This window comes from Schistocerca nitens, chromosome 8 (assembly GCF_023898315.1).
Source record: "Schistocerca nitens isolate TAMUIC-IGC-003100 chromosome 8, iqSchNite1.1, whole genome shotgun sequence".
Lineage (NCBI taxonomy): Eukaryota > Metazoa > Arthropoda > Insecta > Orthoptera > Acrididae > Schistocerca > Schistocerca nitens.
The window spans coordinates 25,961,432-25,972,260 of record NC_064621.1 but is presented as its reverse complement, the minus strand read 5'-3'; positions in this window follow the sequence as shown (position 1 = coordinate 25,972,260).

Genomic DNA, 10,829 nt, shown 5'->3' with positions numbered 1-10,829 from the left:
ACATCTCGGCAAAATCAGGGTCACTCTGCATAATGGGAATAAAATCATTTTCGAAAACCTTCATGTACCGTTCGTTAGTCACCGTGCCATCAAGGAATATCGCACCGATTATTCTGTGACTGGACATTACGCACCACACAGTCACCCACTGAAGGTGAAGAGACTTCTCGATCGCGAAATGCAGATTCCCAGTCCCCCAAATTGCGCCAATTTTGCCTATTGACGAAGCCGTCCAAGTGAAAGGCGGCTTCGTCGCTAAATCAAACCCCGCGCCCTAACCATTCAGAAGTTATGACGATTTTATTTCATATAGTTCAATAATTGTTACCCTGTATGTGTTTCAGTTGGAGAAATTATAATCTGTAATCATCTTTCTTTTAGATCCATGAAACGGTCACATTCAATTCCAAGTCTTAGAATAGTACGTCTTACGGGAATGCATTAAAAACGAAAATGAAAGACAAAAATCAAAGCGATGGATCTGTATCACTGATAACCTTAATAGTAAGAACATCTCAGTAGACCTGTCATCAAAATATCAAGCGGCCACCAAACAGATGCGTTCACTATGATCGAACGATGATTCCGTAATAACCGAACTTCATACGATTGCAGACAGTGACCTCCAAAGCCATATCAAAGAGGAAGATTGGAAAGATATTTCTAATATAGACAAATCAAATAACAGGAAATTTTCACCTTTGATTTTTTCAGCATTCAACGGATCCGGCAATCACGTCGCGAAAGGGTTTTTCATTTCTTATTTTTTTCTTATAAAGTGTCCCGAACGTTACCTATGTCAATGACGTCCGGTATTTCACACATATACCTTTAATTACCCATCGTCCAATATCATATTCATCTTCGTGACCTATCCGCGGCGCCCATCTTGTAGATCATTTTCAAGAAAAATTCGACGACGTTTCAGTTCAGCCTCCTATTACGTATCTGTTTACCTTGTAAACGTTAACTAGATATGAAGAAAATTTACGTTGACCTTAAATTGCCAAAGCAGTGAATTTTATGACCGTCCGCTGTCTCAGTTTTTCTATATGAACGACACGAACAGAACTCTGCTTTAAAAAGTACAACGAGCTAATTACTTCGATGATAACCTTCACGTACAGACGCGCAACATGTACAAAGTTTCATTTTTATCAAGACCATTTTTATATCAAACGGAGAACATCTCGGGTGATCAGATTGTGGAGCCCTTTGCAAATAGCAATAACGGGGCCATAGGCGTGCTCAAGACACGGCTAGAGGGGGCTCTTATACCCCCCGTCCCTCCACCGGGACATGAAGCAGAGATTATATTCACATAGTATGTGGATTACCATCAATTTTCTGGGATATAATAAGTTATTCGTGTCACTTATAAAATGTCGTTCTTATGGTATGACATGTCTGTAAATTAAACTGCTCTTTAATATCAACAGGGAAAATTTTAGAGCTTTGTTCCCCCTTGAAAAACTTTCTGCGGACGCCCATGAACATACATTTACTTCATGGTTCAAATGGGTCTGAGCACTATGGGACTTAACGTCTGAGGTCATCAGTCCCCTAGAACTTAGAACTACTTAAAGCTAACTAACCTAAGGACATCACACACACACACCCATGCCCGAGGCAGGATTCGAACCTGCGAGCGTAGCGGTAGCGCGGCTCCAGACTGTAGCCCCTAGAACCGCTCGGACACACCGGCCGGCTTACTTCATGTTTTAGTAATTTCAATGATAGGTAGTAAAAAGGGAATCCGTCAACATCGACCTTTTTATAGGAAACATCAAGACATTTTTCTCGAAAGCCATGCAAAATTCAAAGAATGACTACGCATTAAGATAAAAAAGTCTGTATTCTCGTACTTTCCATAACAGTGTAATGCCTTAAACCTATTACAACAGTCCTGACAGATCTTAGGTGCTAATACATGAATATACTCATACATGAAGACCTCTAGTGGGTTGCACAGGTGGAGGTACAGAATTTGAAATGGAGCCCCTTCCACCACAACCCCTACATACTGAGGGTGTAAAAGTTTCCAAAAAGGGAAAAGTGGGATAACGACACAATTTTACAGGTAATTTATGGACTGTAAATGAGTTCTCATCTAATGGTAATTTGTGTTAGACTACACACACATCAAAAAAAGTTTTGCATTACCTTGGTCCCGAGAGTTCCGGAACCTGAACAGAAAATTGGAATAGAGATCAACATAAACATCATTTCCGCCATTTTTATAGCTCATGAAAACCACACATTGCACGTTCTACCACCATACAGCGAGACCTTCAGAGGTGGTGGTCCAGATTGTTGTACACAATGGTACCTCTAATACCCAGTAGCATACTATCCACAAGTTCATCAAGGCACTGTTGGTCCAGAGTGATCCATTCCTCAATGGCGATTCAATGTAGACCCGTCAGAGTGGTTGGCAGGTCACGTCGTCCATAAACAGCCCTTTTCAATCTATCCCAGGCATGTTCGATAGGGTTAATGTCTGGAGAACATGCTGGCCACTCTAGTCGAGCAATGTCGTTATCCTGAAAGAAGTCATTCACAAGATGTGCACGATGGGGACGCGACTTGTCGTCCATGAAGACGGAAGCCTCGCCAATATGCTGCCGATATGGTTTCACCATCGGTCGGAGGATGACATTAACGTATCGTACAGCCTTTACGGCGCCTTCCATGGCCACCAGTGGCGTACGTCGGCCCCACATAATGCCACCCCAAAACAGCAGGAACCTCCACCTTGTTGCACTCGCTGGACAGTGCATCTAAAGCGTTCAGCCTGGCCGGGTTGCCTCCAAACACGTCTCCGACGATTGTCTGGTTGAAGGCGTATGCGACACTCAACGGTGAAGAGAACGTGGTGCCAATGCTGAGCGGTCCATTCGGCATGTTGTTGGGCCCATCTGTACCGCGCTGCATTGTTGCAAAGATGGACCTCGCCATGGACCTTGGGAGTGAAGTTGCGCATCATGCAGCCTATTGCACACAGTTCTAGTCGTAACAGAACGTCCTGTGGCTGCACGAAAAGCGTTATTCAACATGGTGGCGTTGCTGTCAGGGTTCCTCCCAGCCATAATCCGTAGGTAGCGGTCATCCACTGCAGTAGTAGCCCTTGGGCGACCTGAGAAAGGCGAGTCATCGACGGTTCCTGTCTCCATGTATCTCCATCATGTCCAAACACCATCGTAACGGTTCACTCCGAGACGCCTGGACACTTCTCTTGTTAAGAGCCCTTCCTGGCGATGCGCACGCGATCGAACCGCGGTATTGACCGTCTAGACATGGTTGAACTACAGACAACACGAGCTGTATACCCTTTCCTGGTGGAATGACTGGAACTGATCGGCTGTCGGACCCTCTCCGTCTAATAGGCGCTGTTCATGCATGGTTGTTTACATCTTTGGGATGGTTTAGTGACATCTCTGAACAGTCAAAGGGACTGTATCTGTGATACAACATCCATAGTCAACGTCTATATTCAGGAGTTCTGGGAACTGGGGTGATGCAAAACATTTTTTGATGTGTGTACGTCCCTCGTGCGAATGCCATTTTAAGATGGTTACTGTGGCGATACGAGCGCTGTTTGGCTGTTACTGTATAGAATCCGGACGCCGAACCCGGGCAACTAGCCATAACACGCAAAACCACTGTTAAAATATTTTCCCATTATTTAAATCGCGTTCTTTGATCTACTATTTTGATAGCGGGGTAGTTTTCAGGGTGCCTAAACACCTCAGGAGCAGGAGTTTCATGGTCTTGTGAGCAGTAGGTTGGGAGTTATTAGCGGTTATTCGGAATTTTAATTGAAACTGAGATCGGCTCCGTATTAAAACTGCGAACACGTAATTTGATGTGAGGATTTATGTGGGCATTACTCTCGTGGGGCCAGGACCATTTTGAAGTCGGATTTGTAGTTTTTGAGTTATTTGTGTATCATGTAATTTTAGATTAACGAGTATCAATTTTTCCAAATTATTAATGGGACTGTGTATGGCAGGCCAGATGAGGAACCTGTGCCAAAGTTGAGATCCTCGAAACCGGCAGCGTGTAACATTAAATGTTCATAGAATGTTTGGTCGGTTCAGAATGCGAATGCTGTCAAATGTCCGAAGTGCGGTTGTGGTGCCACGCAGCTTTTGTAGCACGGAATGGCGTGTGTACAGAAATGTTCAGAGTGCCGCACTTGAACATGTTAAGTGAAAGCTATTAAAATTTCCGACTCGATGTAACCATTAGAAATCAGACTGCCACACCTGTGAAAATTTCAGTTCGTCGGCATAGTTCGCTCCCGCAGGAATGTTCTGAAGTGGCTACTCAATGCAATTCTTCTGAAACCCTGTGCAAATTTTTAAAGAGCTTTTGCAAGTAACTGCCTGGCGGAAAACATTGGAAGTCAGTTTCGGAGATCAGGGAATCGAACAAAGTAGACTCGGCGTAACTTCACTGCTGATTAGCTCCCGTGCTCCAGTTCCCACTCCTTACATATACACTCCTGGAAATGGAAAAAAGAACACATTGACACCGGTGTGTCAGACCCACCATACTTGCTCCGGACACTGCGAGAGGGCTGTACAAGCAATGATCACACGCACGGCACAGCGGACACACCAGGAACCGCGGTGTTGGCCGTCGAATGGCGCTAGCTGCGCAGCATTTGTGCACCGCCGCCGTCAGTGTCAGCCAGTTTGCCGTGGCATACGGAGCTCCATCGCAGTCTTTAACACTGGTAGCATGCCGCGACAGCGTGGACGTGAACCGTATGTGCAGTTGACGGACTTTGAGCGAGGGCGTATAGTGGGCATGCGGGAGGCCGGGTGGACGTACCGCCGAACTGCTCAACACGTGGGGCGTGAGGTCTCCACAGTACATCGATGTTGTCGCCAGTGGTCGGCGGAGGGTGCACGTGCCCGTCGACCTGGGACCGGACCGCAGCGACGCACGGATGCACGCCAAGACCGTAGGATCCTACGCAGTGCCGTAGGGGACCGCACCGCCACTTCCCAGCAAATTAGGGACACTGTTGCTCCTGGGGTATCGGCTCGGACCATTCGCAACCGTCTCCATGAAGCTGGGCTACGGTCCCGCACACCGTTAGGCCGTCTTCCGCTCACGCCCCAACATCGTGCAGCCCGCCTCCAGTGGTGTCGCGACAGGCGTGAATGGAGGGACGAATGGAGACGTGTCGTCTTCAGCGATGAGAGTCGCTTCTGCCTTGGTGCCAATGATGGTCGTATGCGTGTTTGGCGCCGTGCAGGTGAGCGCCACAATCAGGACTGCATACGACCGAGGCACACAGGGCCAACACCCGGCATCATGGTGTGGGGAGCGATCTCCTACACTGGCCGTACACCACTGGTGATCGTCGAGGGGACACTGAATAGTGCACGGTACATCCAAACCGTCATCGAACCCATCGTTCTACCATTCCTAGACCGGCAAGGGAACTTGCTGTTCCAACAGGACAATGCACGTCCGCATGTATCCCGTGCCACCCAACGTGCTCTAGAAAGGTGTACGTCAACTACCCTGGCCAGCAAGATCTCCGGATCTGTCCCCCATTGAGCATGTTTGGGACTGGATGAAGCGTCGTCTCACGCGGTCTGCACGTCCAGAACGAACGCTGGTCCAACTGAGGCGCCAGGTGGAAATGGCATGGCAAGCCGTTCCACAGGACTACATCCAGCATCTCTACGATCGTCTCCATGGGAGAATAGCAGCCTGCATTGCTGCGAAAGGTGGATATACACTGTACTAGTGCCGACATTGTGCATGCTCTGTTGCCTGTGTCTATGTGCCTGTGGTTCTGTCAGTGTGATCATGTGATGTATCTGACCCCAGGAATGTGTCAATAAAGTTTCCCCTTCCTGGGACAATGACTTCACGGTGTTCTTATTTCAATTTCCAGGAGTGTACATAACGAGCGGACCACGTACGAAACGTTTGTTGAGACTTCGTAACTTTTGTGTCCTGCTCACTCGCGTAATATGGGGTGACAGTACAGTTCATAAGTCACTGCTGTAGCGTTTGTATGGCGGCTCATCTTCCATTCCGTCACTAGCGCGGCACTTTTATTCTATTCGTGTATGGTTCAAATGGCTCTGAGCACTATGGGACTTAACTTCTGAGGTCATCAGTCCCCTAGAACTTAGAACTGCTTAAACCTAACTAGCCTATCACACATCCATGCCCGAGGAAGGATTCGAACCTGCGACCGTATCGGTCGCGCGGTTCCAGACTGTAGCGCCTAGAACCGCTCGGCCACCCCGGCCGGCCTCTTCGTGTAGATGCCTCTCTTGATTTGGTGTCGTCCTAGTCAGCGTACTACTGGCTGACGTCGTCTCACAGCGCCCTCTGCACTTCCGGTTTTGATCGTCTTCGTTACTCCGGAACAGTAACGATCTAGCGTTCACCTCATGAGAATTCAGTTGGTTCGCGCTACCAAACTGTCGCATAACCAAGGCCCTGATTTTTTTCGTAAAAGGAAATCACTTGCTGTCTCCTCCGTTCGAAGCATATCTTTCAGTACATAAAACTGTGCCCGTAGCAATTTCTGTGGCAAAAATTTTGATTTACAACTTACACAAGATCGTTAAAAGCCTGCCTATATGTATCTGAAGGTATCTGAATCAGTTCACACCTGGCACAAATTTCTCATTTTAACAGTCTTACAAAATTCCATTAAATACTTTGACTCAAAACTGATACTAGATCATCTCCAATGATATGATCAAATACTGGAACAAATACGAATAACTCAAAATCTAAAATTTCGATTGCAAAAGGCACTGACTCTCAAGTCAGTCCAAAAGGTGTTAAGTGTGGGTCAATAAAAATAGTGTAAAATTGAGATTATGAGATAAACGTGTCAGGTGTTCAACATTTTGTGCCTCCTCTCCTCGTTCTCTACTCGTTCAACTCGCACGTCACATTCGCACTTTCTTTGGTCTTGGTAAACCATCGGATACCCACTACGCACTTTGTCGTTTTGTGGTAGTTTCTGACTGACACCACCAGGTGCCTTCAGCAGTGATGACTCTTCGCAGACAAGAAGTGACCACGTTTGTCATTTCAGTCAAGTCGTGGCAGGCGTGGACGTGTCGTCGTCTTTGTTCGAGAGTTAAGACATCTTTCATCTAAATGATACCAGTCTGTGTAACAGCCGTATAGTCTAGTAGTCTCATCTGCCTAATACTAACTACTTTTATCTTTTTCCTGGGATATCCTTTATACATGAATAAATAATGACTAGCTGTCTTTTCAATAAAGCGAGTAATTAAAGTAATTTTGCTTGTTGCTAATCAGCAGCTCTGTATTTTTATAGTCCATGGCTGGCTTTCAAGTTACAATGCAATTAGTTACTCCGAAGTCAGATCCTGTAACAACTGACCATGAACCACCAGTAACTACCAGATCACCTGAAAGAGATGTTCCGATGATGTAATTAAATCAGGAATAGGTTATGAGAAAATTCGTTTCATGTCGGATATCGAACAAAAAATAATAGCAGAGAGTAAATCCCTCTGACCGGTTAGCGCACCAGATTGCTGAAGCACTGGTTATATAGCCTCTGGCGTATGAAATTACCGTAACTTATTTCAAGACGTACACTCGTGTTCAGAAAAAACAGAATAGAGGTAGGACGTTCATAATACATAGGACATGTACATTAGTATGTCCTGCAGAAATGATTATTATTTCAGTCATCTCCGTTCAGCATGTGTCCAATTCTCTCGTAGGCAAAAGCTCTCCGTGGGCACTGATAAATGTTCCATGCATGATGGAATCGACGTATATAAGGCGCAAATGGCTTCCATAGTGCATTCACCTGGTTCCAAAGTTCATATGTGCTGGCTGGCATTGGGTCACAGTGCTGCAACTGTCGTTTCACCATATACCACACATTTTCGATCGGCGACAAGTCTTGTGATCCGGCGGTTCGGGTCGAACACTGACATCCTGTGACACCAAGAAGGCAGCAACGTGTGGTTGTGCGCTGTCTTGCTGGAAAGCGACGTCTGGAGTGTTGTGCAGAAAGGGCAGCAGTGTGTCACGCACGTAGGTGACACTGGTCGCATGGCCACGGACACGCATCAACTGTGATTTGTGCTTATACCCAGTAGCACCCCACACCACAAGTCCTTGAGTTGGAGCTGCATCTCTTGTGTGAATGTAGTCACTGTGATGCCACTCTCCCTGTCTGCGGTAAACCAAAATGCGGGCGTCATTTTCAAACAAACAGAATCTGGATTCGTCCGAAAACGCTATCTGATTCCATACTTGTCCCATTGCGGTCTAGCATGTTTCTGCACATTCGTCAAAGGTAGGTGGAGAAATGTGCGACGCGGATGTAACCCATGCCGTAATAAACGGCGACGGACTGTCACCCTTGATAGTGTACGAAGTGTTACACAGTTCCACAGTTGTGTCAGAGCATAGGAGGACGCAGGTCTGTCCTGCAGTGCCATTAGGATGAGATTGGAGGGGAGGGGGGGGGGGCAGTGAGGGTGGTGCGGCTTGACCCCTCACTACGGCCTTCCTGAACCACTCTGCATACACCAGAGCACTGCCGAAATGTTCGTCCCACGCTAGGAGCAGTTTGCCGGATGGATGCATCACATTCTCTCACGTCAATAATGCGTCCTCCTTCAAACTCACTGTACGGTTCGCGCTTATGTACGCCAGGCATCCTGCACGTCTGCTCAAGTCAGACTGACCCTTTACCTTCGGTTTATAGCGACAGCGAGAGCCGCAGGCACATTTTACCGGTAGGTGGTGTTGCGCCGCAGTATCGATGTTCATCTTTAACCTACGGCCCGATATAGTTCAAATGCTACTCATTTCTGCAGAACATATTAATTTACATGTACTGTGAATATGAATGTCCTACCTCTAGTTGTTAAACGTGTTACGTTTTTTCTGAACATTACTATAGAATCGACATGTGCGAGACGGACTTTGCACATACTTTTCTCTTCTTCAGAACATTCTTAAGAATGTTTTGAAATTTCGATTGACAGATGTTGCGTTCGTTGCTACATTGCAATTTGTAACACAACAACATTGCCACACTTCAGCCGCAAGTCCACTACTTCACACAGCCTGCTCACAACTGACGGGTCGAATACACGTGTCTTGTTTACTGTCGTCAGTTCAAGCTGCCACTGTACTCACTGCGCTGATGGCACTTACATGCCAGTATTAAAATCAGACTCGGAACTTTTTGGACGGGCGGTGTAAGTCTACATACAAAAGGAAACGAGCTCCACGCCCAGCGCTTCAAGTCCGAAGGAATGTCGACCGGCTGCCGTGTCATCCCCTGCCATTCGGCGTCATGAGGATGCGGCACTGCTCAAGAGAGCATGAAACTCCAGCTCCTGTGTCACATAGGTATATTGAATACTGCTCCGCAATTTATATGAGTGCTCGTCATACAACGTTAACATCCATGACCGGAAAATACACTACTGGCCATTAAAATTGCTACACCACGAAGACGACGAGCTACAGACGCGGAATTTAACCGACAGGAAGAAGATGCTGTGATATGCAAATAATTAGCTTTTCGGAGCATTCACACAAGGTTGGCGCCGGTGGCAATACCTACAACGTGCTGAAATGAGGAAAGTTTCCAACCGATTTCTCATACACAAACAGCAGTTGACCGGCGTTGCCTAGTGAAACGTTGTTGTGATGCCTCGTGTAAGGAGGAGAAATCCTTACCATCACGTTTCCGACTTTGATAAAGGTCGGATTGCGGTTTATCGTATCGCGACATTGCTGTTCGCGTTGGTCGAGATCCAATGACTGTTAGTAGAATATGGAATCGTTGGGTTCAGGAGGGTAATACGGAACGCCGTGCTGGATCCCAACGGCCTTGTATCACTAGCAGTCGAGATGACAGGCATCTTATCCGCATGACTGTAACGGATCGTGCACCCACGTCTGGATTCCTGAGTCAACAGATGGGGACGTTTGCAAGACAACAACCATCTGCACGAACAGTTCGACGACGTTTTCAGCAGCATGAACTATCAGCTCGGAGACCATGGCTGCGTTTACCAGTGACGCTGCATCACAGACAGGAGCGCCTGCGATGGTGTACTCAACGACGAACCTGGGTGCACGAATGGCAACACGTCAGTTTTTTGGATGAATCCAGGTTCTGTTTACAACATCATAATGGTCGCATCAGTGTTTGGCGACATCGCGGCGAACGCACATTGGAAGCGTGTATTCGTCATCGCCATACTGGCGTATCACCCGGCGTGATGGTATGGGGTGCCATTGGTTACACGTCTCGGTCACATCTTGTTCGCACTGACGGCACTTTTAACAGTGGGCGTTACATTTCAGATGTGTTACGACCGGTGGCTCCACCCTTCATTCGATCCCTGCGAAACCCTACATTTCAGCAGGATAATGCACGACCGCATGTTGCAGGTCCTGTACGGGCCTTTCTGGATACAGAAAATGTTCGACTGCTGCCCTGGCCAGCACATTCTCCAGATCTCTCACCAATTGAAAACGTCTGGTCAACGGTGGCCGAGCAACTGGCTCGTCACAATACGCCAGTCACTACTCTTGATGAACTGTGGTATCGTGTTGAAGCTGCACGGGCAGCTGTACCTGTACACGCCGTCCAAGCTCTGTTTGACTCAATGGCCAATGCCGTTATTACGGCCAGAGCTGGTTGTTCTGGGTACTGATTTCTCAGGATGTATGCACCCAAATTATGTGAAAATGTGATCACATATAAGTTCTAGTATAATATATTTGTCCAATGAATACCAGTTTATCATCTGCATTTCTTCTCG